General features: G+C 42.5%; 1 pseudogene; it reads left to right on the top strand.

The window, feature by feature from the left end:
* The first annotated feature begins 2863 nt into the window (after positions 1–2863).
* LOC102913231 (26S proteasome regulatory subunit 10B pseudogene) lies at positions 2864–6671 on the top strand (annotated as a pseudogene).
* Positions 6672–10058: the final 3387 nt, after the last annotated feature.

The raw sequence follows: 10058 nt of genomic DNA, 5'->3' as shown, positions 1-10058 counted from the left end.
GATTCGGATCTCTGGACTACACACACACATTCACACACACACTCACATACATACCATACACATACCACATAATAACTAACTAAATAAATATAATATTTTAAAGTATCGTGTTTCCAATATACAGTGACACAGAAAAATAAAGCCAATGTATTCTAACAGGGAGAAATGAGGCAGATCAAAAACTGGCCAGCTAAAGCAGGACCAAATCCCACAGGCAGATCCCAAACCCCAAATTCTGTGTCTGTTCTCTAGAACACGTCAGGTTTGGGTGGCCATGCCCCTGTGACTCTGCCTCCTGCAGTACACAGAAGACAAGACTGCAGAGAATCACTTCTGAGTTGGAATTTTGAAGACAAACTTTGGCAAACTATTCTAGTTCCCTTTGGCCAGGAGCTGCTAAGTATGGTGATATTTTATTTGTGCTGAAATGTGATTTTATTTGTATGTTAATAAAGTTGCCTGGGGATCAGAGCTAAGAGCAAGCCATTAGGCAGAAGTCTGGTAGTGGTAGCACATGCCCTTCATCTGATCACATGGCAGGCAGAATCTCTGTGTGTTCAAGGACACAGCCAGCATGGTGACACATGCCTTTAATCTCAGTACGAACCATAGAGACCTGGAGGTTTGTATAGACAGGCAGTGATGAGGAAGTCATGTGGTTGGGTTTAGAGCCAATGAGAAGGCAGAACAAAAAGGCAATTAAAAAGACAGGACATAGGAAGAAGGTCTCTCTCTCAGGGGAAGAACAGCAGCTAGTGGTAAGATAAGGTAGTCTTAGCTCTTGGCTACTGCCAGATCTCTGGGCTTTTAACTCTTTATTTGGCTCTGTGTTTCTTATTTAATAAGACGGTTTAGAATTACATCTATAGCTCAGTGGTGCAGGATGGGATATGATCAGCCCAGGGAAGTGGGAGTGTGTGCCCCTGCACTCCTGGAGAGCCTCCTTGTCTGCTATACTGGTCATTTCACTCAGTGACGACATGTCAGCACTTGGGTGATTCACGACCATGGCTGACTGATGTCATCTCCCCATGGCATTATCTGCTAAATCTTTAGTCCCTCTTTGGTGGTGGAAGCTTTCTGGAATCAAAGAGATGAGCCACAAAGTGTTCATGCTTCGTGTCCACGAGATTGCTTCATCCCAGTCTTCCAATGCTTTTCCTTCCATATCCATAACCAGTCAGTCAGATCATCTACCCTGATGAGTAGGAGTCTATCCTCAGGCCATGTCTCCTCTCCACACACAGTAGAGCTTCCATCAATAGGCCCATGGGAAGGACTGTCACCACTGTCCTTCCAGGCCTCCCTGGGTACAGCTGTAAGGACTTCTATTTGCAGCATGCCTCGTATAATAAGCTGGCTTCTCTGATGGCAGCTAAATCCTTTCCTCCTCTGAAGTGGGTGTAAAGGGTCCCTCACTTGCCATGGGTGAGTGTGGACTGAAGACAGCTTTAGCTCATTTTCCTGTCCCTGTGACAAAGTACCTGGCAGAAGCAGCTTAAAGGGAGACAAGGATTATTTTGGTTTAGGATTTCAAATAGTTCAGATCATTATCTGGGCGTGGCAGCCCACACCTATAATCTCAGTGTGTTACTTGATTGTATTTCACTTTATTTATTAAGGCAGAGTCTTGGTAAACCTTAGAAAACCTGGAGCTTTTGATTAGTCTAGTTAAGCTAGCTGACTTGTCCTAGAGGATCCTCTGTCTCCTCCCGAGGGCTAGGATTACACGTAGGCCACCACACACAGTAGGCTTCTACATGCAAGCTGGGGATCTGAACTCTGGTCATCATGCTTTCGTGGCAAGTGCTGAATCTTCTGAGCCATCTCCTCTGCCCCCCATATCAATATTTTGGAGTCATACTAGAATATCATTAGTAATAAAGATAAATAGAGCTAGGGAGATGACTGGGCAGGTAAAGAGCTTACTGTACAAGCTTAAGGACCTAACTCATCCCTATACCCAACTAAAAAGCCTAGGGTGGTGGTAGTCACCTGCCATACCCATGCCAGGAGAAGTTGTCTGCCAGTCATTCTAGCTGAATTGGCAGTTCCAGGTCAGTGAGAGGTCCTGTCTCAAAAAAAGAAAAAAAGGGGGTGGGTGGGGGTGCAGAGTAAAGAGGAAGGCACCTAACGTTAATCTACCCTCCCCCTCTCTGCCAGGAAGTGAACAGACCTCCTCTGCCAAGCATCTACCAATATGTAACTAACTGTATTAGTACTGCTCTGCAACACCAAAGCCAACCAACTAGGAATGAAGACCTTCCACACTGTGACCCAAAGCAAACCTTTTGTCTTTATAAGCTTATTATCTCAGGTATTTGTTTACAGTAACAAAAGGCTGATGATCACTGCTATTTTTCCTTGGTGGGAGAAAGACCTATGGATTTGAACATTTATGAACGTTGGCAAAACTTCCTGAAGTTGTCATTTCTTCACTTGCAAATGGGTATGCAACAGCTAGCGTATAGACCTCAGAAGGAATAAATTAGAGTAGCTATGTAACTGATTCCTTCCAGTGTTTGGTGTGTACAGAGGGTTTGACAACTGCCGTTATTTGTTAGGATGGGGCTAAGGAGAATGTTTCAGTGAGATTCTAAATTGGAAACTAAATGCCAAAGTCAGAAGTATGCCTGGTGGAGAGCATCACTGCCATGCCCTCGTTAAACTGTCTTCCCATAAGCAGCGGAATGTAAAAAAAAAACCACACCAACTTCTGCCAGGCAGACCTCAGTTCTCATTACAACTCAGTGACTCACCAGTTGTATAGCCTCAGAAAATTCTCTAACTTCTGTGAGCCTCCCTTTGCCATTATGAAAAGTGGGCATAATTCCTGCATAATTGGGAATAAACACGATGTCCGATGCTAAGATTTCTCGCTACAATCCTCTTCTACCGTCCTAACCATGTCTTCACATCTGTGCTGAGCCCTGTCACCTTGCATCGCTTCTGCCCCAGAGAACGAGAAGAGAGTGTGACTCGAAAGGGTTACTAATCCCTTGAAACCCTCAGATCACAGATAAAGTCATTTCCCGATCGTGCCCCTCCTTGGCTTATATGGCTTTGATGACCTGATCACACACACTGGGGACCACATGAAGGTCACCACTCAGAGCTGTACTCCCCATCAAAGACTTGTTTCTACTCACGTACACTGGGTATGAACTAAAGGACACAATGAAAAGGACTGTGACAGTTCTCCAAGCCGACATCACCAGGACCAAGCGCTTGCCTTCACTGCTTGAGGGGTGGGAACCTCACGGCTGAAAGGATAAAGGCAATTATCATGTCACTTCAGGTGTATGCATACACAAACTTGGAAGTGAAAATAGCCACAGGAGCCATAGAACTTGTGGGAGTGGCTGACCAATTTGACCCGTCCAACTTGAGGCCTTTGCCACAAGAGGGAGCCCAAGCCTGACACTGCCTGGATGGCCAGGAACCAGAGTTTGCGTAGTGCAGAGACCTAGGATAGAATCAAACATGACTGGAGAGGGGAAGAAAAAAAGTCAGTGGGAGGATTCCTAACGACATTCTGCTGTGTAGACCGGAGCCTAGCACAACCGTCATGAGAGAGGCTTCATCCAGCAACTGAACTGAGAAGAGCAGATGCAGAGACCCTCAGCCAAACATTAAGTGGAGCTTAGGGAATCCAGCAGAAGAGGGGGAAGAAGGGTTGTAGGAGCCAGAGGGGGAGAGGACACCACAAGAACGTGGCCCACAGAATCAACTAAGCAGGGCTCACAGGGGCTCACAGAGACTGAAGTGACAATCAGGGAGTCTGTACGGGTCTGAGCTAGGTCCTCTGATATACATTGTGGTTGTGTAGCTTGATATTCTTGTGGGACTCCTAAGAGTAGAAGAAGGGGTGTCTCTGACTCTTTTACCTGCTTTTGGAACCCTTTTCCTCCTACTGGGTTGACTTATATAGCCTTGATATGAGGGGAGGTGCCTAGTCTTACTGCAACTTGTTGTGGCATATTTAGTTGATATCCCTGGAAGACCTGCTCATTTCTGAAGGGAAATGGAGGAGTAGATCTGGAAGAGAGAGGAGGTTGGGGGGAGGGACTGGGAAAAGAGAAGGGAGAGGAAACGAAAAAATGAAGCTAGAACAGAAGACAAAATCTTACTTGAGAAGACTAAATTTCAACCAATCAATGTTATTAAAGATTAATGAAAATATTGTTAAACAAGCAAAAGAAGCATTGACTGATAGATGAGAAGTTTAATTTAATTACAGAGAACTCTGCATCTCTGAATATTGATCATCTATTTCATTATTTTTGTTATGCAAGTAATGCTTTCATAAAAATAGGAAATTAGAAGATATAGGCAAGCACAAAGTTTAAAAAATCCTTATAAATCCATCTAGCTAGAAAAGCAACAACATTAGCAAATATCTTTTAGATATATTCTCTGTAGTTTTAAAACAAAACCAGGATCCTTCAATTAAATTATTTTTATGCAACACAATTGAATTTTGTGAGTTTTCATTGTGGGCTATTTATTCAGTTTGCTTCTACAGCTTTGCTATTATAAACATCACAGATTGGCAATGAGTGTATAACATGACTTGGAAAGGGGTTGGAGATGTGGTTCAGTAGTTAAGAGCACTGGCTGCCCTTCTAGAGGTTTGAGGTTTGATGTAGGTTTGAGTCCCAGCAACTGCATGGGGGGCTCACAACTGACTCTAACTAACTGTCTAAATTTAAAAAACAACCCCCACAACACACACACTTGGAAAATAATGTAGTTAAAGCACTTGAAAACATTCTGGAAAGTGGACAAAAGTGTTTACAGATGTGTGAGGGAATGGGCTGGGGAGATGGATCCGTGTGTAAAGCACCTGATGCACAAACGTGAGGACCTAGGTTTGGATCCACGACCCTCATGCAAAAATCTGGGCATGGTCACACATATCTGTAACCCTAGTACAAGAAATGACCACCCAGCTTAACAAAAACCATGAGCTCCAGGTTCAGTGGGAGACCCTGTTTCAAAAATAAAAAGCAGGATGAGCGATGGCTTCTCATCATGGAGGACCCCAGTGTAGCATGAATTCTTAGAAGGTCTTATTAATAAGAACCAACCTGGTGCCAGTTATTGGGGTGAATGCTGAAAGATCAGAGAAGCAGAACAAGCCACAGCCGCCTCACCTTGCCAATTCCTCAGCCGATCCCTTTTCCTCAGACTGGAAGCTTCTGAGTCCTCATCCAAATGGATCTTAGCTGACTGCTACTAAAAAGCCTAAAATCTTAACTAGCCAAAAGCTTCTAGTTCCTGGTCTTCATGCCTTATATACCTTTCTGCTTTCTGCCATCACTCCCTGGGATTAAAGGCTCACTTTCTGGGATTAAAGGCGTGAGTCAGCATGCTTGGCTGTATCCTTGAACTCACAGAGATCCAGGTAGATCTCTGCCTCTGGAATGCTAGGATTAAAGGCGTGAGTGCCACCATTTTCTGGCCTCTGCATCTAGTGACTGTTCTGTTCTCTGACCCCAGATAAGTTGATTAAGGTGCACAATATTTTGGGGAACACAATATCACCACACCCTAGCGATGAGGCACTTCCGGACTACTACAAGAAGCGGCTAGAACGCAAGGAGCCTGACTGCCGCCTTTAAGAGCTTAGGGAACAATTAGAACTTACCAAGCGGTGTGAAAAGTCTGAAAATGATCTGAAGGCACTACAACGTGCTGGGCAGATGGTGGGTGAAGTGCTTAAACAGTTAACAGAAGAAAAATTCACTGTTAAAGCAACAAATGGACCAACGTATGTCATAGTTATCGTTGGCAGCTTGATAAAAGTGAGCTGAAGCCAGGAACGAGAGTTGCTTTGGATGCGACACACTAAGCATCATGAGGTATTTGCCAAGAGAGGTGGACCTGTTGGTTTACAACATGTCTCATGAGGATCCTGGAAGTGTTTCTTATTCTGAGACCAGATTCAAGAATTAGAAGAGGTAATAGAATGACCTCTTACAAGCCCAAAATTATTCCAGTATGTAGGAATGATACTCCAAAAGGCTGTTTGCTTTATGGATTACCAGGCACTGGGAAAACACTCGCCAAGAGCTGTTGCCAGCCACCTGGACTGCAACTTCCTAAAGACTGTATCTAGTTCTTTGTAGACAAGTACATTAGTGAAGGTGGTCATTTGATTAGAGAAATGTTTATTCCAGGGACCACCAGCCATGATTTTTTTAATCGATGAAATAGATGCTGTTGGTGGCCATCGGTTTTCTGAGGGTACATCAGTTAACAGAGAAATTCAATGGAGTTACTAAATTAAATGGATGGATTTGATAATCTGCATAGAGTTAAAATGGTCATGGCTACAAACTACCAGATACACTGGATCCTGCTTTGCTACATTCAGGAAGATTAGATAGAAAAGCACATATAGATTTACCAAATGAACAAACACAATTGATATATTGGAAATCCATGCAGGCCCTATTACAAAGCACAGTGAAATAGATTATGAAGTGGTTGTAAAACTTGCAGATGGTTTTAATGGATCAGACCTGAGAAATGTTTGAACCGAAGCACGTATATTTGCAATTCATGCCGATCATGAGTTTGTAGTTCAGGAAGACTTCCCGAAAGCATTCAGAAGAGTGGCTGATTCTAAGAACCTAGAGTCCAAATTGGACTACAGATCTGTGTAATTTACTGTGACATTTTTGATAGCTGCACATTAGCTTAATATAAAAATAAAGTTAAGGAAAACAATGTATGTATTGGCAGTGATCTCATTAAGAGTGAATAAACATGTATATGAGCAACATAATAATATGTAACTCAGTAATTCTTTTAAAATTGGTACAGAAAAAAAGTTGTATACTTATGAATTTTGCATTTAGTGCAGCAGAATTTCCAAGACATGTTGAGGTCTTTCATATTTGCTTTGCGAGCATTTTGAACAACAGTCAAAATGGTTTAAGATAGCACAGGAGAGCATTTCTTAGGACTTATTTTATATTGTGTTTTCCTTGTCCTAAAAAAAAAAGGAATAAAATCTGTTTTAGTTGTCCTATAAAAAATAAAAAGTGACAAAAATATGCTACATGCATAAAAAAGATATACTCCAGGAAACAAAAATTATCCTTCATGACTTGATATCAGTAGTATCACTAACCGGGCATGGTTGCACATGCCTTTAATTCCAGCCTTTGGGAAGCAGAGGCAAGAGGATTTCTGTGAGTTCAAGTCCAGACGAGGACTACATAGAGAGACCCTGTCTCAAAACAACAACAAAAATATCATTATACTCACCACACAAAGTTATAGTCAAATTATAAGTTTAAGCAAATTCTCACCTTAACTAAGTTGTGTAGATGAAATTCTAAACAGTCTTAGTAAACAAGATACACAGAGCCAAATACAGAGGTAATAGCCAAAGAGATCAGAGCAAGAACCACAACTACCTTATCTGGCCACCTCACTGCCGTCGCTTCCAGAGAGAGAGACAGAGAGAGACAGAGACAGAGAGACAGAGAGACAGAGAGAGAGAGACAGAGACAGAAAGACAGAGAGAGAGAGAGAGGGGGAGACCTTCTTCCTGTTCGACTTGTCTTTTTAATTGCCTTTTTGTTCTGCCTTCTCATTGGTTGTAAACCCAACCACATGACTTCCTTGTCACTGCCTATCTATATAGACCTCCAGGTCTCTATGGTTGGTACTAGAAGTAAAGGTTCGGGTCACCACAGCTTGGCTGTGTCCTTGACCACACAGAGACTCTGCCCGCCATGTGATCCGGATTAAGGGTGTGTGCTATCACCATGGGACTTCTGCTTAATGGCTGGCTTTTACTTCTGGTCTCCAGGCAACTTTATTTATTAACATACAAATAAAATCACATTTCAGCACAAATAAAATATCACCATAAAGTTGTTTTCCTCTGGGAGCACCCACCCCTTTGTTCTCTCCCTTCACACCAGCCTGTTTCTGTCCATTTTTTATGCCAGAGCATTTGATCTACCCTTTTCCCTTCTGGCCCCAAATGCCCCCTTGGTCTTGCTTTCTTCTGGAGCATCTGCCCTGCTAACATTTTGTTTTGGATTAACTAATGTCCTATTTTTTTTTTTTATTAATACTACCATTTGCTTCCTGTGTCCGGACTCCAGGCTGCTGAACAATGCTAGAAAAATTCACAGGACTTCTTTGTGTTGGGGTTCCTTTGTACACTTGCTCTGCAGCTCACCTCTCTCATATTGCACCCCCCCCCCGCCCCCCCCCCCAGACAAGGTTTCTCTGTGTAGCTTTGAGCCTTTCCTGGAACTCACTTTGGAGACCAGGCTGGCCTTGAACTCACAGAGATCCGCCTGCCTCTGCCTCCCGAGTTCTGGGGTTTTTTTTGGGGGGAGGTAGTTGTTTTTTTTTTTTTTTTTTGAGACAGGGTTTATCTCTGTATTTTGGGTGTCTGTCCTGAATCTTGCTCTGTAGACCAGGCTGGTCTCGAACTTACGGAGATTTGCCTGGCTCTGCCTCCTTAATGCTGGGATTAAAGGCGTGCACCAGCACTGACCAGCCTTTGTCCCTTATTTTTAAATGAGAAGAAAATTCTCATTTAAAAACCTTTGTGTTCACTGAAAGTTTGAAATAAGTTCATTGATCTAAGAGGCTATGTACGAAGCTAGAAATAGAACAAAACAAAAGTTTTTAAAAAGCTGTGCATGGTGGCATGTGGTGATATTGTGTTCCCCAAAATATTGTGCACCCTAACAAACTTATCTGGGGTCAGAGAACAGAACAACCACTAGATACAGAGGCCAGAAAATGGTGGCATACACAACTTTAATCCTAGCATCCAAAGGCAGAGATCTGTCTGGATATCTGTGAGTTCAAAGCCACACTGGAAACAGCCAGGCATGATGACACACGCCTTTAATCCCAGGAAGTGATGTCAGGAAGCAGAAAGGTATATAAGGTGTGAGGACTAGGAAATAGAGCTGGTTAAGCTTTTAGGCTTTTGGCAGCAGCTAAGCTGAGATTCATTCTGGAAGAGGACTCAGAGGCTTCCAGTTTGAGGAAACAGGATCAGCTGAGAAGTTGGTGAGGTGAGGTACCTGTGACTTCTTCTGTTTCTCTGATTTTCCAGCATTCACCCCAACACCTGGCTTCAGGTTTGTTTTTATTAATGAGACCTTTTAAGATTCGTGTTACAGTGGCACATGCCTTTATCCCAGCATTTGGAAGGCAGAGGCAGGCAGATATCTGAATTCAAAGCCAGCCTAGTGGTCTACAAAGTGAATTCCAGGATAGTCAGGGATGCACAGAGAAACCCTGTCTCAAAAAACCAAAACAAACCAAAACAAACAAGCAAACAAACAAACAAACAAAAAGTTAAAAAAAACAAAAAAGATGAAAGTCTACATATTAGACCTAACAAATTAATTTTATTTTAAAATCTCAATTAAAATGTATTTTACTTTATGAGTATGGGTGGTCTACATCTAAGTTTATGCGACACCTGTGTGCCTGTTGCTCACAGAGGCCATTGGATCACCTGGGACTGGAGTTAAAGATGTTGTGAACTGCCCTGGAGGTGCTGGATAGTGAACCAAGGTCTTCTGGAAGAGCTTCCAGTGTTCTTAACTGCTCTCTCCAGCCCCACAAAAACAAAATCTCAACTATTCTGTGTGTGTGTGTGTGTGTGTGTGTGTTAGAGAGAGAGAGAGAGAGAGAGAGAGAGAGAGAGAGAGAGAGAGAGAGAGAGAGAGAGAGAGAGAGAACGCACCAATTCCTCTTTCCTACAGTGTTTGCTATAAATAATGAGATTATGCTATCTGGTGCATAGATTTTCCATTATTTTTCATTAGGAATTGTGTTTATAAAATTTCATTTAAAACTTTTGTCCAGAAATCAGCCTGTACACACTGTGAAAAAGCATCAACAGAGAAACACCGTACAGTATTCTGCAGTTTAAGTATCTGTTTTCTTTTTATTTATCTGCCATAAAGTGGTACATCTTTGCCAGTTTTCAAACTTTCAGAATTATTTGAACACTTTTTTTTTTTTGGTTTTTCGAGACAGGAATTCTCTGCAGCTTTGCG

Source organism: Peromyscus maniculatus, chromosome 5 (assembly GCF_049852395.1).
Source record: "Peromyscus maniculatus bairdii isolate BWxNUB_F1_BW_parent chromosome 5, HU_Pman_BW_mat_3.1, whole genome shotgun sequence".
NCBI lineage: Eukaryota > Metazoa > Chordata > Mammalia > Rodentia > Cricetidae > Peromyscus > Peromyscus maniculatus.
Note: the sequence above shows the minus strand (reverse complement) of the source record. Positions and strands in the feature narration are given on the sequence as shown.